This window comes from Cimex lectularius, unplaced genomic scaffold, assembly GCF_000648675.2.
Source record: "Cimex lectularius strain Harlan isolate CLEC.00 unplaced genomic scaffold, Clec_2.1 scaffold253, whole genome shotgun sequence".
Lineage (NCBI taxonomy): Eukaryota > Metazoa > Arthropoda > Insecta > Hemiptera > Cimicidae > Cimex > Cimex lectularius.
In genome coordinates, this window is record NW_019392814.1 from 190941 (window position 1) to 214655 (window position 23715).

The 23715-nt window shown below is 35.2% G+C and overlaps 1 protein-coding gene across 3 annotated transcripts in view; it reads left to right on the top strand.

The window, feature by feature from the left end:
* Nucleotides 1-23715, top strand: part of LOC106673046 — a 275216-nt gene that overhangs the window by 189897 nt on the left and 61604 nt on the right. For all 3 annotated transcript variants that reach the window (XM_014404963.2, XM_014404966.2, XM_014404964.2), the window contains one exon: nucleotides 5734-5753. The gene's annotated coding sequence lies outside the window, so the exon portion shown is untranslated. The remainder of the gene's footprint in view (nucleotides 1-5733; nucleotides 5754-23715) is intronic.

The following is a 23715-nucleotide window of genomic DNA, read 5'->3' on the forward strand; positions in this document are numbered from 1 at the left end:
TACGAGACTTTAGTGTGACCACATTGATCATAAAGAGTGCAACTGTGGGGGGTTCTGTCAAGCCATCTAACATCCAGCGCATCAGATCCTTCCAACCAAAACTCCTCAGGCAAATTATCAAAGCTCAATACTACATCACTAATCTTACTATCCAAAACAAACTGAACATTCATTTTGTAAACGAACTGATCTGTTTCCGATTCGAAATTCACCCTAACCTCTCAATCGATACTAACCCTACTCCTCGAGCCTCTACACATACCCATCCCGAGAACCCGCCACTTTGCCTTAATCGATGATGCACTCGAAACCTCCTTGCCCCTCAGTTCCTCACACTAGCGCATTGGCTGGTTTCTCATGGCATGGTGTCCGCCAAGTGCAGAGCTGGCATTAGTTTTAGTGCTGTGACAGTGTGAAAAAACGTTTTGTGATCATATTTGCAATAAGTACGAGCGAGTGAAGACAGACCCAGTAGTGGCCGTGTGCCCGTTCAACACAAAAATTATAGTTTAAATAAAAACCCTGATTTATTGCTATTATTATTAATAATCTAGAGAAGAAAAATTAACATATTTCTGTGCATGTCGGTTTGTCTCTCTAATCCCCTGCTTATCAGATGACATTCACACGGACTTAAACAACACCAAGTACATAAATAGAAATCGTACTAAAAAAAGTTAGTTTCTAGTCCAGTCTTGTCAAGCATGCCCGGGAGGAGATAAGGTCACGTTCGGCATTCAAGTTAAATTTTATACAAGGTGGGGCTAGAGGTGAGCACAAAAAGTATCCAAGCCGACCGGAGAAAACAAAACCAACACGCTTGCAGAGCCACCAATCATCTTAAAAGTCTTCTGCAATGGCGATTTCAATTTTTGCACTCTCCATCTCAATTTCCTAGTTCTAAGGTTCACGGAAGCATGTTAAAAATGACTCGTAAAACGGTCACACTATCATTGGTCATTTTAGATACAACAGAAATATTTTTCCAAAACAACCTGTAAGCGGCGGAGACGGCGCGACGGCTGAACAATCTCTCTATGTTCCCTTGTTTCTCGTCCGTCGACCTGATCCGATTCAATCGCACCGGCTAGTCCTCGCCGGCTCTGGCTGGCTGAGTCCCCTTGGTGAGTCCCAGTCGGAGTGTGACTGTTTCTTTTCCTAATTCCTGGAGTCGACTGTTCACTTGTTTGAGCCCTTGGACGAGACTGACATTTGATTTCCAAATCAGCCCTTTTTGTATTAGTTTCTTTACCGGAGTAGGGGTGGAAGGGAATATCAAATGTCAGAGAGACGATGGCGCGCACCTGATTGACGCGATGTCCCACGTCGCTATATATTTTTATTTTTTTGCCTTGTGACAATACTTAAGCAATAAACAACTTTGATCAATTGTCCATCAGTCGCAACTTTATGTTTCCCAGGTTCGTGGGAAATATCCCGTGACTCCCGTCTCGGTCTGCGACACCCTTCAACGTTCTTATTTATTTGACCAACTGTGTAATTATTGCAGGGCTAGGTATCCCTGGTTAGTGAGAAACGTCTCCTGTCTGTGTGCTATGACACCCTTCGACCAACTGCTTAATCATTGCACAGTTATGTTTCCCAGATTGGTGGGGGACGTCAGTCAAGTAGTGCCGTACGGGTGATCCCCCCTTCCGATTTATAGCCGTTTTTGTGTGGTCGTTTAAACTAAGTTTTAAGAATATTAAAACTATTCTTATTTTAACTACCACAAATTACTCTAAGACGGGGACCGGCTTACAAAACTATCTCCATTGTATGAAATAATTTACTAAATTAATTTGAATTTTAAAAGTCAATTTTAATAGTTTCGATTGAGTTTTGAACTCTCTCAAAATGAATGGTTCATTTTCAAATAAATCCATTGATAAAGTCATCGTTCATATTCACGTGTTAATTAGTTTGTTGAGGTTTATCTTACATTTAACAGTGAGCAAGTTGCTGACACATGTATGTTTTGGTGTCTACCCAGTTTGTTCAAATTTGTTTAAAAGAATTTGTTAAGGAATTAAAGGTTTTGACCCTACATGTGTCATAAACGCTCCTTCCCAAAAGGTCGTCCACTTTTCCCATCATCATCGACGAATACTCGGGACCACGTTAACCCAGTGATTCAGGCGTCTAGGTTTGTTTCACATTGTTGTCTCTTGATTTTCGGGCTCCTAAATGGATCGGTGACCTGAACAACAACACGGCATTCATTAATGGAAGGTCCCGGACGGGATCGGAACCCAGTGTCGTGAATTCGCGTGTCCCTGTGGAAAAATACCGAGCTCCCATCATTAAATAATGGTACAATTAGGGTGGGGGTCCACCTCTGACTGCTAGGAATGCACGAAAAAAGCATAGAATCATCACCAGGCACTATGGTCAAGAAGCAGACAGGTAAGTATGATGTGGCTACACATCCTTCCGCTACCTTCAAACTCAAGAGGAGTTGATCATTGTAATCATAAAATGAAAACTGTAAGTGAATTCATCTACTAGCTTTGCAGAACTGATAATGGGTCCGTCTGTGCTCGCTGGTTTACTATACGCGTTTTGGCTTCACAATATAAATATAGACTAAGTAATGTACATAAATAACTGAGGCCTACAACAACAAAAAGAACAGGAACGGTCCTCCTATGTATGGAGTCATATTGAGCGTAGGCTACCTCCATATCTGAGAAAAATCTCATTGTTTAGGGCATACCTATATACGCTTTTGCTTCTATTGATAATTCTGTGCCAAAAACACATGCTAGTCATATTGAGGCTATTCTTTTTACTAAACGTATCTCACAGTATTCAAGTAAGCATAGGTTTCAGTAGACAAGAATTTAATTTTAGAACTCACATAAGCAAAGTATAGAAAAGTAATAAAATGATTCCCTATAATGTCATAGTTGGATTAAATCTAAAGTCGGATCTAAAGCATGGTCATCATTGGAGTCTCACTCGAGCAGCTAACCTTAAAAGCTAAAGGACAATAAAAAGAAATCGTAAGCCATGCTTCAAATTCAAATACATGGCTCTGGTTCTTCTGGGTTAGAATTTCAGCGTAATACGTGGAATTTTAATTGGTCATAGTATGAAAAATGTATTGATAAGTGGTTTGATTCTCGTCCGCGACACTTGTCGGTTAGTTATATGTTAAGCCCTCCTGCACGAAAGGTATTGTTTATACATTAGCAATAGGTATGTCATATTATACCAAAATCAACACTAATTGTAAAATTTAACCGACGAACCAAAAGCTTGTCATGGAGAGGACATCGGGTCACTACCTGGATTAAAGTGTAAAGATTTTCGCTGTTGTCAATCATAAATCGACTAAGAATAAATTTCTCTTGTGTTTCGTTGGGTATTTTCTTTCTCGTCATCAATCAGTGCAGTGAATTCCAGTGTCTACGGAATGTTCCGCAGTTTAATCGTCGCCGGTTTTAGTCCGCTAGTAGTCGCAGTTCAATCAGGCACGTTTCGGCATTTAGCCATGTTCAGTGATTGATGTAGAAAATAGAAGCTGAGTACGAGTAATCATTGTTTCGTATAATCAAGTAAAAGCTACATCTCTGATATAACTGCGGGACATCACGACACGTTTTATGCCCCCGTCAAACCTTATCGTTGCTTTTACCTTTTACGGTTCTGTCATTTAAAACTTGAATGTATGGTAGTTGGCTATCATATCAAGCTGTAAAACATTACGAATTTCCGTTTAATTCCTGGAAGATAAAATGTAGTGAGTTTTTCTCGTTTCAATATTACCCAAAATTTATACACTTTCTATACAGTTTTTTTTAAACTTTAAAGGGTAGTAGATTACAGAATAAAATTGTCTTAAAATATCTTATCATTTATTACGTATATCATCACAGACAATTCAAATTTCAAGAATACTCATCAACATATTTTTGATGGACAATAAAATTCAGCTTTTATCAGTTGTTTCCAGTCAATTAGGACGTCAATAAGAAAAGTCAGAACTTTTTACTGATAAATATTATAATAAATTGTTAGATATTTAACGACAAATAAAATATCTAATCCGAATAAAATGTATAAAAATCAAACAAGAAATTTGTAAGGTCGTTATTTGTGGGTCAAAATGTTTGTTGGTGTTTAAAGTAGAATTTCTGCTCCTCACAAATGAGTTCGTTTCGTTACAACGAGTCGTTAAACAACTCTTTCATTAACCTTGCCTTAATGAAGTTATTAACTTTCTTTCCACTAACAGTTATTCAAACGAATTTCAACCATAGGATACGCAATTAACACCCTCACGCACTATGATTTTTTGATGTTTCCTCCTTCGTTCTTGTGTGTAGAGATATTGACCTCGTACATTTTTAAAGGACGAAATGTTTTGTTTTATTTGTGGGAGGGCTTATTTTATTTAAGTTATATATGAGGGTTGAATACTTTATTTCATATCAGATTTCTTATTCTATAAATAGATTCGCTTCAATATGAAAAGTACATTCAACTTTATTATGTTTTATATATGTTAAATATTATGTCGTGTTTGTATAAGAAAAATGCATTTACGTGCATCTGTCACTAGTATTTATTTATTATTATCACTTTAAACGCTTCTTGCCAGATCTATTTTTAAATTTATTTGTTTATACCTTCCCCAATTTCTGCACTTAAGTTAATTTGATAACATCTTATTGTTAGAGCGCAAAAACAACCCAAAATGAACATAAAATATAAAACATATTCATAAATCCACAGTTACTCTTCAGCCGTCGGGGTTGGAAGGGTGCGGGATGAAAGGTTTGTATGACTGAATAATTCTTTTTGAAACTTCAAGGACATATTTGAAATTAAGTTCATTGCGAATGTAAGATTGGATACTTAGAAAGGAGCATAGACGATGGTTCGAAGGATTTTGGATTGTAAGGATTGGATACGTTGGAATTGGAACGTTTTTTGAATCCCAAAGTTCGATACCATATGTCCAAATGGTTCTCATAACAGTGATATAAATGAGTCGTTTGTTTTGGTGAGTTAGATAAGATTATTTGTCCAGAAATCTTTTAAGTAGTCTGAATCATGTGTTTAGCTTTTGTCTTTTGAGTAGTGTGTGTGTTCCATGTAAGTCGTTTGTCTATGTATATCCCAAGGTAGCGGACTACGTTAGCTGGTGGGAGAGGGATACTATTGCAGTAGATGGGAGCAGTGGTTATTCTCCGAAGGGTGAAAGTGACATGTTCCCATTTTTGTACATTTATTGTCATCTCCCCCGGTTGAACCACTGTTAAGGGATATGACATAGGTTTGTATATTTCAGGTTTAGATAATAGGATCTTTAGGAGAGCAAATGATGGCGGTATGATCCGGGTGTTTAGGATAGTTTCAGGAAGAGTAGGATTATCTGCCGTGTGTACTGTTTCGATGATGGGTCCTAAGACTTTCTTAACTTTCTTATGGTGCCCCTGCATCTGTGCGATAGCCAGCTGTTAGAGACGGACAATTAATGACTTGACAGCATCTGTCAATTTTTACAGGCCTTTACAAATGAACTGTGGTTTTTCATTCATTATTGACGTTTGTGATTTGTTTATACTAATTATTAGCAGGTATTATTTAGGAATGTTATTTACTCTTATTGGTGTTTATTCATATACTCGGGATACTAAGATCCCGAGAGAAATGATTTAAAATGTAAATGTGGACTCAAATATATAGCCAATTAAATAAAACATTTATTTTTTGTTGTTTCAGATCCTGGCGTTGAAATTCGAGTAAGTACAATGCAAAAACTAATTATCAATGTTAAAAGAGTTCCCGCTCTTTAATTATGTGGGTTTGGGTTTAGAGAGGCTTCTTCTCCCTTCGGGATTGTTATGAATAATGTAGAGAGAAGTTGTCAAAACTCGACTTAGACTGCCGGACTGGGTTGGCTCAAGTTTCGACTTGCACAAGAGCCATGCTTCCTTCAAAATATAATTTATTCAAGCTGAATGTAGCCGATGTGACAATCTCTCCCTGCACTTACAACTTCTGAGTGAACTTTCTTTTCATTAAACTGGCCAGTTTCTGCCCGAATTCTTTCCCGTCTTCTGCACGCCACTCTCTGCTCCCTCCTCCGCTGTTCCAAACGTCTGGCTGATATACTTGTTTAAAATAATATGCAAATTAAAAAGTCTTCCAGGTATTTCGCTAAAGTAAACGGTCCGAGGGAAAATCCTATTATAACCAAGGGCATCTAAAGGATCGTTAATGCGTCCTTTTTTAAGATTTTATAAATATTCATCTGGGATTAATATCGTAAAGAGCGACGGTGCCCTACGCATATTCATACCAACTATGTTCATTATAAACCTTCTTCCACAAACGATTCTTACGCGGATTTATTAATGAATTAACACTTTAACGAACAAAGGAATGTTAGGGACGTGGGAGTACCGATTTCAATTTGATATTAGGTCGAAAAAAATAATTGAAATCTTTGATACCATGTCCGTAGACTAGTTTAAATAAAATTGTATACGCTGATCATGATGATCGGAAAAGAACAAACTACGGATTAATCGCTCGGAGACATCCAGAAGAAAATTGAAAATTCATAATGTAACTAGAAGTAATTAATTGGGAACGTTCTTGCTCGCTTTCGTCGAAATAAAACGGATATGTACTGCTACAGGAAAACCGCCAGTAGATCCGAGTTGAAAATTTCGCCCACGTATGTACGTTGAGGAATATTCATTTAACCAAATTAGCAACCCTCTTTTAACTAAGTAACACCAAATACAGGACTTAAAGCTCCCAGATTGCTAAAGTTGTTTAACTTCATTTCGATCATGTTGAACCAACATTTGCGGGAAGCATAGGCAGTTCAATCAGCATTTAACTATATTTCACAAAATATTTTTTTAAACATATTCCTCATAGTTTTCTGAAAAGAGTTTTACTAAAACGTTACATAGATACAGGAACTTATTTGACACTAGGTTTAAATGATATTTAAATTTCTATAAGAGTACTGTCTAAACATTTAAAGAAAGTGCAGCGTATAAACTAACTAAATTTTGTTATACAATAAAACCTGACATTAGGTACTCTTCTGTTTAAAGGACGCCTCCGTTTACAGGACAGTTACAAATGGACCTGCATGGAAAATTCATTTTCTACACACCACACTCCAAATAAAGGACAAGGACACTGTCGTATAAAAAAAAAATTTAATTGTTCGAATGATTGCATTAATGAAAAAGATCATATAGGACATGTTTAAAACTGATCTTGTTTGAATAAACTGAAAAGCAAATGTCGCAGTAATAGGAAAATTTTCAAATTGATACACACCCTTTTTCATCCGATAACTAACCCCCGTGAAAGTATAGATGAATATAATGTTCCATTCTGTTTATTTTATTATAAAAAAGAGGGTTCTTTTCATATTATTCTATAATTTGTAATTATTTGTATTACAGGAATACTATTTCCAAAATACCCTCTAGAATTCACAAACAACAATCCTGAGTTAATCTTTTTCTCAAAAAATTCCTTAATCAGAATATTATATTAATGTACCTGAAGAAGACACGCTTCAACGCTATATTTTCAATTTATAAACGACATTTGATCAATTGTGACGACCTAACCACGTATGTTCAGAACCAGAACCCTGATTAATTTCAAATCGATCTTGGGTTTTGAGATAGAGAATATCATTAAACTTGAGCGAGTTCCTCATGTTGATATTTACTCTCGAGAGGTCAACATACCTATATTGCATTGGATAAAGAATATATACGAATGCCGTAAGGTATTTTTGTGTTTTGACGAAAGAAAATAAAGGAAGACGTAAGACTCTTGTAACTTTTTACCGTTATTAAGAAAAGTCAGAACTATGTTCTACCTCCATTAACTTAATCCAAAGATCACTTTTTCACTCATTTTCAACAAACTGTGAATCTTTGTGAAATAAACATTTTAACCTGTCACTGATAACAATCAAAGACAATAAAATTAGAAAGAATATAAATATAACGGAGGACGCTTTTTATTTGGGCAATGATGCCTTCAATTAAACGGGGTTGCGATCCGGATTGACATCACATTGGAAATATTTTACTTCATGGCACCTTGAGCCAATGGCAATCTGCTCCTGAAGTCCAAACTTGCTTCCTTTATGAATGGTCGATACATTCAGTTCTTCGTGGAGTTTAGCGTTTCTTCCAGGCCATGTGGCTTTCGCAGTTAAATGGATAACTTTATTTTCAAAAAACTGCGTTTTGCTATGTTAAAATGATTAATGAAACCCCCAACTGAGATTAAATAAGAGCCTAAGGATTGATTTAAATATCAAAGAAGTACGTACAAGTATTATTTGTTTGAAGGATCGAAAGTGCGTCCAACGACTCGATCCTTCTCTAAGAAATACAAGGTCATCGACTATCGTTGGTACGATTCTTTTCCCTGGGTTTTCTTTGTATCCCAGGTTATGTCTGGATTAAGTGGTTGCTTAGTATTCGAAGATCATATTCGGATGACTTTTCTTTCTCTTCATTGCATAACCTACAAATGGGGGCATCATTGAATGTAGCCATATTGTACAGATGTTTTCTCAGATGCCGGTGACCGGTAAGTAGTCCTCGGAGTTTTGCACTCTCTATCTGTAACAGTGATATTGCCAATCTTGTTGAGGGTTGTTTTAATATCAGCTAACTGTGTCTAACACCCCTAGAATTTATCGACTTCTCCTTCGTCCGTTTTGGATACATTTTGTGGTGGAGGATTCTATGATTGTTTTTGGCAGCCCACGAATAGGTTCAGGGCCTAAATAATGGCTTTGCCTTCCTCTGGCCAGTTTGTCTGCCTTTCCGTTACCCAAAAACCTTTTATATCCTGGACCAGCCAAAGAAATAGGATAGTTGTTGTGTTTCCCCATACTGTAATAGTTACTTGGCTATCGGATCTTATGATGATATTTTTGCCACGTAACCTCTTTTAATATTTTTTTAAGGCACAAGCGTTGATAGCATGTAATTCAACTTCAAAGACCGAGGTGTACTTCTCTAATGAGTATGATTGTTCGTGTTTTGAGCTTGTACAAAAACACAATTTTTCTTACAATTATACCCAGAGATGGAATTTAGTGAATGCGATGGTTTTACTAATATTCTTGGGAGAATGGTATCGTAAAACTGGGCCAAGGGCGACGGCGGAATCGAACTACGGCCGTGGGTCTACGAGCGGAAAAGGCTATCAGCTGAACATTCAGCTAACGCGGTCCCTTGATCTGACTTATAACTAATATAAAAAATTTGGATTAAAGTAATGTCGTTATCGCCTGAAGTTTATTTTGTTATTTTATTATTTATTATTTTTATTTTTTATTATGTTATTTTTGTCAAACAAACATAGACAGTGCCACAGTTGTTACATTCAACAAATTGTGCAGTTTTAAAACTGGGTCTTTTGATTTCAGTTTGGAAAATAATGTTTTATCAATTGTGTTTTTATAAGTCAAAATAGTTTTAACATTTGGCTGTTTAAAAATACTCTTTTATACATGGACCCATCCTTTTCCTTGTATATTTCAGCAAAGTACCTCGCCCTAAAAACGTAAAAATGGCGCTTTACGCTGACGATCTCGCTTTCCACTCATCCTCTTGGAGGACGGGTACAATATCGGATAGGAAGTTTAAGCAACCATTGAAAATTAAAGTTATACTTTATATAACGGAGGCAATAGTTATCAGCAAGCGTAGACCGTTGTTGTATAAAAAGATCCAAATTGAAGGTGTAACTCGGTCAAATATATTGGGGTAATATTGGGCCGTAAACTCCCCATTTGTATGATATACTGAGCAAGGACCTAGCGACTATCCGCGTACTTTTCTTTCACTTTCGTCGTCAATCCCGTCTGTCGCTGGCCTATTAACTTTTCCTGTGCAAGGTGGTGGTCAGGCGGATGATCCTATATGTGTGCCCCTCCTGGAGTCTCCAGAGGAGCAGAACACGTTTCTGCTTGCTACAGGCTCGCAGCGATATACACGCATATCGTAACTGCACAATGCGACCAACATGTTGATGGTGCTGGAATATATAAGAGATGTAGCTATTAAGCTGGGTTTCCACAGGGCGAAACTCACTCAACTGTTCCGCGAAACATGTCTCGCGTTGAAGAGACCTAGCCGGGACTGCGAAACTTTTGGCGCGAGGATATTTCGGTGTGAGCCGACCAGCTGTCGGTTTTTAGAGCGCATCAAATTGTTTCGCTCCGGGAAAACGCACTTGTCTCGAGTATGAGAATGAATCAGGACTTATCCGAATGTATCACAGCTGCCGATTTTTTTTGAAAGCTAAATATAATACTTATCAGAACAAGAACAAGAGAGAGGATGTATGGAAGGAAATTAGAACCAAAATGGTACAACTGTCGGTACTCTTAAAGCGATAATGGGGTTCGCCGACGAAAAGAGTCTTTGATCAACCAACGGCGTTTTCTTCGTTTTGCTTTTTCTTTTCAACATAAAGTATCGCCATGATAGCAAACGCTGAGCAGTTTGTGCAGTTATAAACGGCATACTTGTCTCTCGCTGGCTCACCTTGTTTCGCCTTCGTGGAAATGGTTAACCCGAGACGGTATTCCGCGAGTAATTAGTGATGTTTTCTCGCAGTGGAAACCCAGCTTTACATTTTTTTAAGTAAAGCGAAGCTAGTACCAGTACAATCTGTTGTCAAATAGGTAATTATTGTTCGAACGACAGGTACATGCACAGGATATAAGATCGCTTTCGTATAACTTAGCCATGATAGTTGGGGTTTTTTAATCTAATATTTCCCCCTAATAGAAAAATAATGTTATATAATTAAACTCCACTAAACCACCGTATTTCATGTTTAAATTTGAAAATAAAATTTTTGTTTCTATTAAAAAAAAAAACTCTTTAATTTGTTGGATAAGACGTGAATGTAGTTAAGGGTCTTAAGGTTTTAAAGGAAAACCAGAACTCTGATATTCAATATTTGGAGTCACTGAAATTCCTGAATGACATTTAATAGAAGCATTGTCTTAATTTTGTAACCACTATAGAATGAAAATGGTTACACCTTAAAATGAAAAACATCTTATTCTTATTAACTGAGTGAAATAATAGTTCGCTTAAGCTTAAACACTAATTATTGAATTATTGACACACTCTAGTTTCAACAAATGGTATGTAAACCAATCTGTTAGAAAATGACCATTTATATCCCCGATGAACTTCACTTGTTATAAAAATTCTTCCATCAGACTAATTTTATCATCTTATTCATTTAATAAGTCCAATTAAAAAAGCACTTAGAAACAATAACCAAAAGATCGGCAATGAACTTTACCAGTAATTTAACATCATGAGGAAGCTGAGATGTAAGTTCAGCAAATCCTTCATCACCATGGTGGTGATGGGTGATGGACACCACCACACATGGCCACCCCATCTTTCTGGTTAAACCATGAAACTTTACAGTGATGATTAACGATGAATCAACTGTATCTAATTCCATCTTCTCAATAAAATCAAATGAAACTAATAATTCATCCTCCGAGATATATAATGATTTTTTAGGCATTAAAACATTATATTTATTAATCTCCAGCTCCTTGCTTCACTCGGTAGTTTTATTAATATAGTTATGTAGATGATTTATTGAATTATTCCAACCAATTGATTTTTTATTTCAATCTATGCCTCTCAGACCTCATCTGCTAGTCCCCTCAATAAACTTTATTATTATAATAAAATACATTTAAAACGTTAAGATTACTGATAAATTTCAAAATGAGTATTCATACGTTTTTAAGAGCAAACTTTACTAAAAGATAACAATAAAAAATTTTAGTGGCCCTTACAGAAATCCTTACTTTATTCGTAACATTTCATATATCAAACCAGATATCACAGATTGATTTTAAATGCTTTGTTTTTTTATATAAATAATTAACTAGTGCTTAAATTAATATAAGTAAGCGTAATCCAAGTATTAATACTTAGTTTACTTAAATTGAAAATATTAAATATGCAGCTTATATGTATTGTGTACAATTAAGGAAACAAAAATCATATTTATCCATTCTGACAGGTTATACGAAGGAGCTCAGATACAAGATAAAGTGGGACAAAATTTCATGTTTATAAATTTAGGGCAGGATAAAGCATAATTCAATTTACATGTACGGGTTTGTACGTTAAGAAGACTATTTTAAAATTTTGTATTGTTATTGAGACGAATCTAAATAAATACCCCGAATTATTGAACCATTTGTTTTCAGAGGCACTGTGATTGCTATTAAACTAACAAACATGCAAATCTTGCAAAACCAGACACGCTCGTAAGCTATAATATTAAAGATGCTAAATATCATGTTTCTACCGTAGAAACGTTATCCCTTATGCTTCTCGTTGGCAAAGTGAGTCGTCGTTTATGTCTCTCTGAAGACAGATTTGTAATCTTGGTAATGACTTGTCATAATGTTTCTTTATCGTACCATTAGTAGTAATTTTTTGAAAGAGAAAATGCCGATAGTAATGTGATATTACATTAGATCATCGTGCATCGATGATTGCTTATTTTTTTAATTGTTTAATTCATCCTTCATTATAAAGTTACGGTGCTGATTTATTTAGACCTTGGCATGTTTAGATCGGTTTTTAAAGCTGTTATAGCAGGGTAGGGTAATGTTGATGTTCTGTAATTAGTCGATAATCTATTTCGACCTCGAGTTTCAAAGTCAGGAGAACCTAGTTAGGAAGGACTCGTAAACACTACTTACACGTTAGGCGAAAGTTGCACCGACTGCCGCCTCTATACATATGGATTAAATGTTCTTTGTGTTTGTTTTCTCCGTTTTTAAATTTGATTCCGTCAATATTTGTTCTAGGCGGCTGTAAATCGTGAAAGGGCAAAAATATTCAACATTTTACTCAACCCAGAGTCGGAATCGTCCATGTAAAGTGTATGCCTCACGAAGCTCTGTTTGTGTTTCATCTTGGTTGTGTACATGTCCGAAATGAGGAGCCTGTATTCCATTACCGTTCAACTAGGCAGGGGACGGCGGAAATTCTTATGAGTTTGTAAATGTAAATGCGTGGCACCGGGCAGGAGAAAAAGGCGCTCTAATGAAGACGCATGAGATTTGCATAGCATTCGCCATGAACAAAGCGTAACGATTCTCGTTACAGCCTCTCCGCAATCCGCTTGGTTCGTGCCTTGTTCTCAGATATTTTTCATCAGCTTGTTATGATCTTACTGACCACCGTGGATGCGACCATGAAGCTCATTTTTCACAAGAACGTCATTGTCCTGTTAAACAATGAACCTCATTGTAAACGTCGCGGATCGATAACTTGATTGTTTGCCTACTCATGCAAAACCTCCTGATGTTCTTCCTAGTGTCCTACGATTGATGATACTCAAATACGTCGAAAAGAAATAAAACTACTCTGTGTTAGCAACAGGTCAAACGATGCCCAGGCCATCTTCCTGAGGTATAACTTGATTGTCATTGCTACTCGTGTATAATAGAAAAGTACTATTGCAACTAGTTTGGTCTTTTATAATATACTTTGTGATTAATCTCATTTTTATTGTATTAATAATTAACTAGAAATTAAAAACACGCTTGATCCATAACCAAGAGCGGGGTTTTTGCTTACTTATAATTTACGTTGATAAAAAGTAAACAATTGAACAATTTTTAACTAATTAAATTGAAACAAACCGTCAATACATTTTTGTTGTATAAATACATGTTATAATTTTANATAATTTTTTAATTTACATACACAACAAAAAATTTATATACAGATTTCTGTGAACAGAGGTATTCACATTTCTTCAGGAAGAATCCTACGTGTCAAATTGGGCTAAAAAGTCTCTATCATTCAGTCTGATTCTCGATTGTATTCGACATATTTCACTTTTCAAATTTGCTTTAACGTGTACCATTTTTTTTCCATAAAGTCCCCCGTATTTTATTAAATTTTAACCCTACTATAATCCTTTAAATTTGATTACACAATGCAAAGATCATCGGAAATGCTATGAAGTTCATTTGTTTTGTATAACCTTAAACAAACAAAATACTAAATCATTTAGAAAATAAACTTTAGCGTGTTTCCAAAGTTCCCTTTGAAACACGCTAAAGTTTATAGATACGCCTAGACAGATTGAAAAATGGCAAAAGGAGGGAAAACTAGTAAGGTGGGGTTGAGATGGGGAGTTGATGTCCGAGCGGATCGAGGTCACGATAGCTCAGGTGGTAGAGCAGCGGCGTATCTAGCCGAAGGTCGTGGGTTCGAATCCCTCTCGTCCCATTGACTTTTTTATTTCAACTAAAAACCTTAATTAATTGTCATGTATTAATTGGTCAAGCGGACCACGAAAGTAGTGAATTAATAAAACTTACGTTCAATTCCGAAAAATTTGATGTTTTAGTTACAATCGGTACAAAATAATAGTTATTAAAATTTGATACTTCTATTTAAAAAATGATATCAATACAAAGTTAACATATTTTGAATCTTGAGATACTAGACAAAAATAAAAGTTTACTTGTTTTCGAAAAACGGCCCAATAAAACAATTATAAAGGGGAACCGAACAATAGAACAACAACAGCCTGAACAATTATCACTCTAGTCAGGATAGAATTGAATATAATTATTACTAACTAGGCAAATATTGAGATCAAAAATAAAAGCATTTTAAATTAAACCGTTTTAAAAGATTTGAATAAAAAATATCGTAATTTCATGCGGTTCTATAATAATAAATTAAAGGCAATCATGTTTTTTAAACCATTAAGATAGTTGTAATGATTCGCCAAAACAATCTTCACCCAAACTGGCAAACTCATTGCTACAATTAGATAGGGCTAAACTTAGAGGAATGTTAGGACTATTTACCGGTCTCTGGCATCTGAGAAAACATCTACACCACATGAGTATATTCAATGATGGTCCCATTTGTAGATTATCCAATGAGGAGGAAGAAGAAAGATATGACCTTAGATACAAAGAAAACCCAGAAAAAGGAATTTTAGCAACGACAGTCCTAGTATAAGGACAAACCTATTATTCCTTAAAAGAAATATCGTATCGACAGACTAGAGGGTAGGAACTGGGAAAGTACAATAAGCCGGAAGGCCCCTCTCCACTTCCTACTCCTTTAATCATCATCCTCATCATAAACATACTTTCGAGAAAGTGTACGCTTTCAAATAAACTTACCCTGAACTCTTCAAGGCCGGGGCGCTCGTCTATAAAACTAAATACATTTTCAATCTCTGAGTTACTGCAAAGGAACATAAATGCTTTGGCAGATCATTGAACATACGACAATTTAGGTTGAGCAGTTCACCCCTCGTTTGAATATTTAATTTATACAAGTAATAGGCCTTTCGTCTTTTATGTAATTTATCCGTTCAGTTAACGTTCAATTTCTTTATAAATTGAATGGTGCCGGACGAAGTATCCAAGGCTTTTAAAATACGTTTTCTCCTCTTATTTTATATTGCACAATTTTTATATTTGACCTGCAACTATTCAGGTAATTTAAACTACAGTTAAAATTTAGATCTATTTCAAAAATTATATTATTCAGTTGTATATACCAATGTAATTTGAGTTGCATCATTTTAAAAGTAATTAATTTATTGCTCTGCGTGTAAAATTGTTTCATAAATGTAATTTAAATTTATATGTTCTGCATGGAAGGGTGGTGTTTTATATTTAATAAATACTCCATTATTTTTTTCCATCAGTTTTTATTATGTTTTAATAGCTTCTGGGCCAACACTCGGCCCCTGTCAGTGTAATGTTAAAATCTCCCACGTAATACTGAGGAAAGGTCGAGTGTTGGTCCAAAAGTTATCCAAACAAAACAAAAAACTGGTGGAAAGGTTAAAAAATTTTAATTTTATCTTAGATTTCACCCTGATGAAATCATATGTCTGTCTTATCTCACCTATAGTAAAAAACATATTTACGTTTATCAAAATCGGCATACGTTTGCGCCGAATTCCTATGTTACCTTCAGAAAAGTTCTTATTGAGATGGATATAAAAAAAAACAAGCCACCTTCGTATATAAAAAAATCACTCGGCTTGTGACGGGGATAGAATAGCAAATTGTATTTAAATTTCCACTCAGGGGGAATAAAACTCAATAGGTGTGAATGACAGGATGAATCGAATGGGATCTGGATTGAGCGGAATTGAAAGGCTGAATGAACTGGTCATGAAAGCGCCAGTAAAAATAATGTAATCGCGTTCAATTATTGATCCTTCCATGTACGGGCGGTGTAAGCAGGGAAAAAGGCTATCTTTGTATTACTCAGCCAGTCTGATGAAAGTATTAAAATTTCATTCCGATTAAAAAGAGAAGGGCGGTTTGGTGTTAGCTCGGTTGAATTAGTTTACCCGACCTCGCCTCATCGTCGAAATAACTCTACTTCTAATCTTTTACCCCTGTTCGAATTGATAGATAATCATTTGCTGTTTTCGCTACTGGTTGTTTTATGGGCAGCGATTGATGAACGCGCTTTTGTCCTTTTTATTTTACATCAATGCGGATAAATGTGCGAGGGTGATGTGTGCCAATCCGAACCAATTAATAAAAACTCCGTTTTGCTCGTATCGTGTAAACAGTTGAACATGTGGCTTATGTTCGTTCAATTATCTACTTTGAACCAATAAAGAGGTAAGTCACCTGAACCACTCTTTCTACCTGCCCCCTGCGATCCTCATTAACCGACCGCTTATTTCATGTATATAATTTAATTAATAACTAATTATAAGAGATGTGTTTGCAAAATAATATTTCAAAATATGTATTAAAAAAATAGATCACGCGAATACCAAAATGATAAGTTATTTGTCCGACCGCTTTGTCACAAAAAATTAGTGTGATACCTTGTTGTTTGTGTAAATACAGCATGGCAATATAAATAAAAATAACAAATCATTCTGGTTTATTGAACGTTTGTATAGAGTTTGATTTAACTCCCTCGTGGGATTATTTGGCAGAGAAAGCAGTGTGGCAGCTAAAACAAGTCCGTGTACAGACTGTTACCATTATCGTCAAACGTTATCAAACTTATCTGTACGTAATGCTGTTGCTATTTGGAAGGGAATTAGTGGCAGCATTTTCATTTCCAATAAACCTTATGCCTTGGTGCAAGTTCACGACGTTGCAGTTGCCTTGGTTGTTAATCGCAGCCACCGGCACGATGAATTGTGTCTTTGTCGGGCAGAGGGTTATCGTCTCCTTGGTCTCATGGTCGGCCGATTTTGGTTAATAAACCTCTTCCAACAGCTGCCCCGGTCGTAGTGACATACTGGCGGGACTAGGTCAGCCCTGGTGATAGCAAAGTAGATGAACTTAGCATTATTGAATGTTACATGCATGTTCGGGATTCCGAGTTGGTACTTTCGGATATCATTGGGTCTAGGTTTGAAGATGATGTTTGATGGGAAGGTGGTAATATCCGTTCAGACGGCCTTGAAAAGAATACATTTTACCTGTGTTTGGTGGTATGCCATAAATATCAATTATTGGGGCACTCTACCATTTCATTGGTGAAGAACGTGTTATAATAGTTGTACTGCCAGGATGACACCAAGTTTGACCACTTTCGGCACAATGCGGTGACGGGACATAGTTCGGCGGACGGCGGGATTCGAACCCACGACCCACTCTCCACGATTTTGAGCTATGTTTGCAAAAAGTAAAAATCTTAACTGAACGAGGACGTTGTGCACAGACTACATAAAATACCTTGAGAAAACAAAATTAACATCAACTATACATCAACATCACCGAGCTACTCAAGTTAGGCACCTACTGTACCTACACAACACCATGTCAAGGAATTGGAGACACAAACCGTGGATAACTACGAAGACTTCTAGTACCAACTTGGTACAAGACTTTATATGGACCACATTAGAATTGTGATTCCACCAAGGCAATCAAGTACTAAAAAGATTTTTCCAATTTCCTCGAAACCTCACTGAACTCACCATCTCCTACGATATGAAAACTTCCTTCGTCACCGGCTTGTTCTAGTTCTTTAAGTTCTGTTCCAGGTTTTTGACCTTGTCTGTTTTAAACTTTTCGTGAAACACGATTGCTCAAGACTTCCAAACTCTTTAAGGGGATAGCGAAGTTTTACGGACGAACACCCAGTTTTTATCCTATATTTTTTTAACTTATTTCTCTTTAATGGTCTTATATACTTACTTATACTCACTTCTTGTTCTGGAGAGTCGGAAATTTAGTTTTTACTAATCTAAAGCTAATATTTTACCGTATTGTAGTAATTTTTCAAGGTAATTTAGTTGTTCAAAGAGTGGCAAAAATGTTATCAATTTTCGGACCCATTTTCTCAAAATTTGTCGGGTCTATGACAACTATCCTTTTTAGTTTTATTATTCAACAGTCTGGAATTGTGACTAAGTTTTAGACCTTTTGCCCTGTCAGACAAATTTATATCTACGCTCCTGGGGTGTTCTTAAACAAATCGCTCACTACGATTGTTTTTTTCCTATTATTGCTCAAAAAAAAAAATTGGAACAACGTTTTGGAACGACTGTTCTGAATAAGCAATTTTCTGATCGAGCTCGAATTTTTCCCGTTGCTGCCCAATTTACGCCTTAAAAACACCGATTCTTCTTGCGGTAGGGAGTTAATAGAAGATGCTGTATTTAAGAAAATAGTTTTTGACACAGAATATTCAAAAAAGAGCAGAGTATTCAAGCAACTTAAAGGATGGCTAGCTTAGTCCCATGTTCGAAAGCAAGGTCCGTAAGACCTTAATACGCATCTTGCAAAATTCATTTGAAACAATTTTAAAGCTTCCAATCTCCTGGGATCATTTCATTTCTGTATACAAGAAGTTATATTATATTAAAAAAATATATTTAAAATAAATTTTAACATCTGTAAGACTGTAGCTACACGCTTAATCTCTTACATTGAGTGTTTGAGTTTTCTAGTGTCTTCAGCCTGCTAAAACTCATCATGTTCTTTTATCTTTTGGAAATTATTGTAGGGCCACACATTACATTGTATCATGGCTCTAACTGATTTGAATGTAGTTTTAACTTTATTCTTATACAAACGCTAGCCGAACGTTCGATTTTTTTTTGCAAGGTGTTTTGGGTTATTTCGTTTGTTATTGATTCCATGAGTTGTAAAATTTACTGGACGCTGAGGCAGCAATTTTTCATAATGCGACATCAGATGACACAGCACATTATCCATAAATTAGTGAAATATGTGGTCTCATTTCATACGATATTCAGGGGTATTTATTAAAAAACCAAAGCCTATCATTGAATTCTATGAATCTAAATTAACTATATCTTTTCGTAAAGGAGCACAGATTCCTTCCTTTTGTTCGGAAACATTTATTTTATTCTGTGCCATCGTCGAACCGTATTACATTCTTCCCCAAGTTGTTCAAAGATTACAAAATAAATGTGGACGGAGAAGTGCGATTCTTACCTTTATTCGTTTATAAAACTTTCTCCTAGGGTCTCTTAAATTATAGATGATGGAACAGAAAATGGATTAGGTTCTTCCGATTTGATTGAGAAACATCATAAAAAAATCCCCTAAGCATATTCGCGCATTACCACCCGACCACCCTCTTCGGACGTACTCTGTGTTTTCAAAAAGAATCGTTAGTTGAAACCGTCGTGTGATAAATGTGAGGGTCTGAATCCGCTAAAATCTCTGTAAAACACGCATAATACTTACTTGGCCTACTTGGCTAATGGAAGGAGACCAAGTAGTGAAACAATGTTTCGCTGGTGATGGATGGCAGTGTCATTTCTTCCAATAGTTAACTTTTTTTTAAGGAAAATTAATTCATTTTCTGGCAGGGCTGAAAGTTCGATATAGAACTCCCGATTCCATTTGGCGACAAGGGTAAATTAGTGGTCTCAATGACTTTTACGGTTCATCTGTCATGACGTTATACTGAAACCAAAGTTCGGATTTATGTATTAACCCCTTCTTTTATTGATTGAAGATTTCCATTCGATTGATGGTCTTTAGGTATATATATATTTTTAGCTGCATTAATTTGAAAAAGGAACATTTGTTTTTCTTTCTTCTTTTTCTCAATTTAAAATTTAGGCTCTAAGAATACCATATGAAACTTAATAACAATTAATTTTAAATATTATGTGTTTTTCTAAGTGACTTGTTTTTTTCATAATTTGTCCAAGTCGTAAGGACTAAGTTCTTGACGGCTCCTCACGAGTTCAACAAAGTTAAATCTTATATAAAATTAAATATTATANTTATTTAAATAAATTTTAAAATTTCATAATATCTCATTTGAAATTAATACGGGTAATTCATATTTAAAAAAACTTAATTTGAAAGTGAAAAAGGATATTTTAATATTAATTATTTTCATGCAGTTTTTAATTTAAATAAATTTTAAAATTTCATAATATCTCATTTGAAATTAATACGGGTAATTCATATTTAAAAAAACTTAATTTGAAAGTGAAAAAGGATATTTTGAAATTAAAAATGGCTAATTTGATAAGAAAAGATTAATTTGAAAGTAAAAAAGTTAAATTGAAATTAAAAATAGTTGATGTGATGCAAATAAGGATCAATTTCAAACCAAAAAAGGGTTATTTTTAAATTTAAAAAAGGTCAAGTTCAAATTAAAAATAGTTGATTTGATGCAAAGAGCGGTTAATTTGAAATTAAAAATGCTTATTTTCAATTTAAAAAGAATTAATTTTCCACGAAAAAAGGGTGAATATAAGAGAAAAAGGTATATTTATAATGAGTAAGTAAAAGTAAGTCACAATATTCCACATGGACATTAAAAGGACAGGTTGATTGTTTTTACCTAGAATATAATAAAGTAATTGCAAACAGTATTGGAATTAATATTTTAGCTAGTTCACTGACGTTCTCGCAACGTGGGAAAACATTTTTCGCTCCATGGATTGGGTAGTTACGATTCCAGGAAAGGAAACAATAGAAAATTTTTCCAAGATTTGCCATGTGCCTCTTAATATGTGTTTTTTCACTCCAAGATCGATGGAGTAGGAAAACATATTAGATTACTGGTAGATGATATTTTGATATTCATTAAATCCGAGAATACAAGGGAGAAAAACTTCGATGAAGCAAACCAGGCAAACTTCACCTTAGCCTAAGAAAAAAAAAGACAATCGAGAGGTTTAAGACCCAAATGTTAAGGTACGATTTTTATGGTATATTTTGTAGACTGCGGTCAGGACAATTCATATTTGTTTAAATTCGGCAATGAAGAAGAGGGACATAGCAAATTATGTTAAATTGCAGATAGTCTTGAGGAAAATTGTTCAAATGTACCGCTCAGTTTTTATTTACCAATAGAAGAAACTAATAAGTTATCAAATGCTTTCATGAGTTTATTGCATTAAATATAAAAAATGTGTGGGAAGAAAATTAATATAAGATATTAATATGATTTTACTACTGAAGGTTGGGGCTTAATTCGATTTTGGCCAAATAATAAGAATATTTAGTAATTTTTTAAATGAATATTAATATTGTAAATTTTAGTTCAAGTCCATTCGGCGGCTGCCTGTGAATGTCCCGGGCTTCCAGAGTGCTATCCTTATAAAACTTTTATATCATAAAGATCCCATCCTCGAGAGAGAAGGGTGCGCTATACCATAAGTTTTAAATGAATTTCAGGTGAGATTGTGCCTCGTAGTGGATTAGCTTTTTGGGGAAGTCTCGGGGATTGAGTGTCTATCTTGTCCAACTTCAGGAAAATCGACAGGGGTACAACTCCAACGTGATGTTCTTCCGACATAGACGGAACTTTGATAACGAGCGTTAATTCATGCTCTCCATATAAAGAGAAAGTCAATTAAAACACTTATTATACTCATCGCTACCCTATATTGCCAGGGATTCCTCGATTATGCATTCATCAAATACCAGTATTTTTTTAAATAAATCGATTTCTATTTTGTAACAAGCAATGAACTTCAAAAGGGCGAATACTCTCCTCCTTCATTTGTTTTATTACAATCTAGTTTTACTTTATATTGTTTTGGTTTACTTATCTTGCTCAAAATTCTTATAACTATTACCGTTTTTACCTTCTACCTATCGTAGGATTGTTTAACAATAAATAGGTACTTATTTTAGACAGCATTTTTATGGATATTATTATTTTTTATTCCTCCTTACCTTAGATAGTCAATAAAACATCTTATATTATAGATGGCACTATTAAATCATTTTTGGAACCTGGTACCGAGTGCCTAGAGTTTCACAATCTTGTCTTGTAGATGCCAGATCATGGGTTCTATTCGCACCGTCGCACCTGGAATTTCTGCCCCCTCTCCAATCTCTGGGGGCGAAAAAATGTGGATAAAAGGAACTAGCATATGCTACCTTGCCTGGACCAAACTAAAAATAAGTATGTAAAAAAAATTAAAATAAATAAACAAAAATATAAATAAGTCAATATATTGTAGAATTTAAAACATTGTAAAAATTAATGAACAATAAATAAATCTTGCCTTATCAATCTTATTTGCCTGATCAATATAATTTTGGATATTTTTTAGGGATGTCGCAGGCATTGATTATTAAAAATGGTGATGTAACGCTATTTGCTGATGATTTCAAGCTAGATAAGAAATTGAGTGATTGTTGTTTTCTGTAAGAGGATTTGTCTGCATTTGAGAGCTGGTACCGATCAAAAATAAGCAAAATGATACTTTTATTCTTCATTCAAACATCATTATAACAAGTATTTACCTCACGAATTGGTTCCTAATTGTAAAGCCCTCATTGAAACACAATCCGTATGTATGTTAAAACCTTAAGGGATGAAGAGAGGGTAGGAGGTTATTTATTAGAGTCTTTCGCGTACATTGTCTTTCATAACGGTTTAAACATCCTCTCCTGTTTCCTGTAAGGAAACCTCGAAAATGGGAGTCTTGTTAATAGATTATATTGCGGCAAGCATCCCAGGGGCATAATAGGACGGTAGTATTAACGTTCAACAATATTACTTCAATAGCTGTTGAAAAACTCTAGTATTAAATGCATATTTGATGGTGCTGAGTGTGTAATTCTACAAAAAGGTTTGTTGAAATAAATTATATTTCATCTGTTAATTAACATTATATAGTTAGTTATTAGTATATAGTTATAATCATTTTCATGTCGCAGAGGACGCTAAATGACAAAGGGATTGTTTTGAGAACTCCTCTCCAGTAAATAGGATGTTGAGGTAATGCCACGACGTGCCACTTTCTGTTTCGCTTCATTTAAACGAATTACTCAAGTGTTTGTACTCCTTTGTTCGCAGTGTCGTCAGTAGAGTTTACTCTGCATCCATTAAGGGTAGAGGCAAGTTAATCTTTGCATCCATTAGCCGGGGTGACCCAAATTTACCTCTATGCCACTTATTGCGGTCTGTTTAATCTCGGTGTCCAATATTGAAACATGGCGGTACGTTTCATTTTCGGTTTGTAAACTGTACTCTAATCGGATTTTCCCGCTCAAGACGTGTGTTTATCTACCGTAACTCCATGGTTCATAAAAGCAAAAATGACTATATTATTTTAGTATACTTTGCATCTTAAAATGATCAAAATTAACTTGCACTAACTGGCATCAGCAATATCAAAATCATTTACAAATTCAACTCGAATCGGAATAAA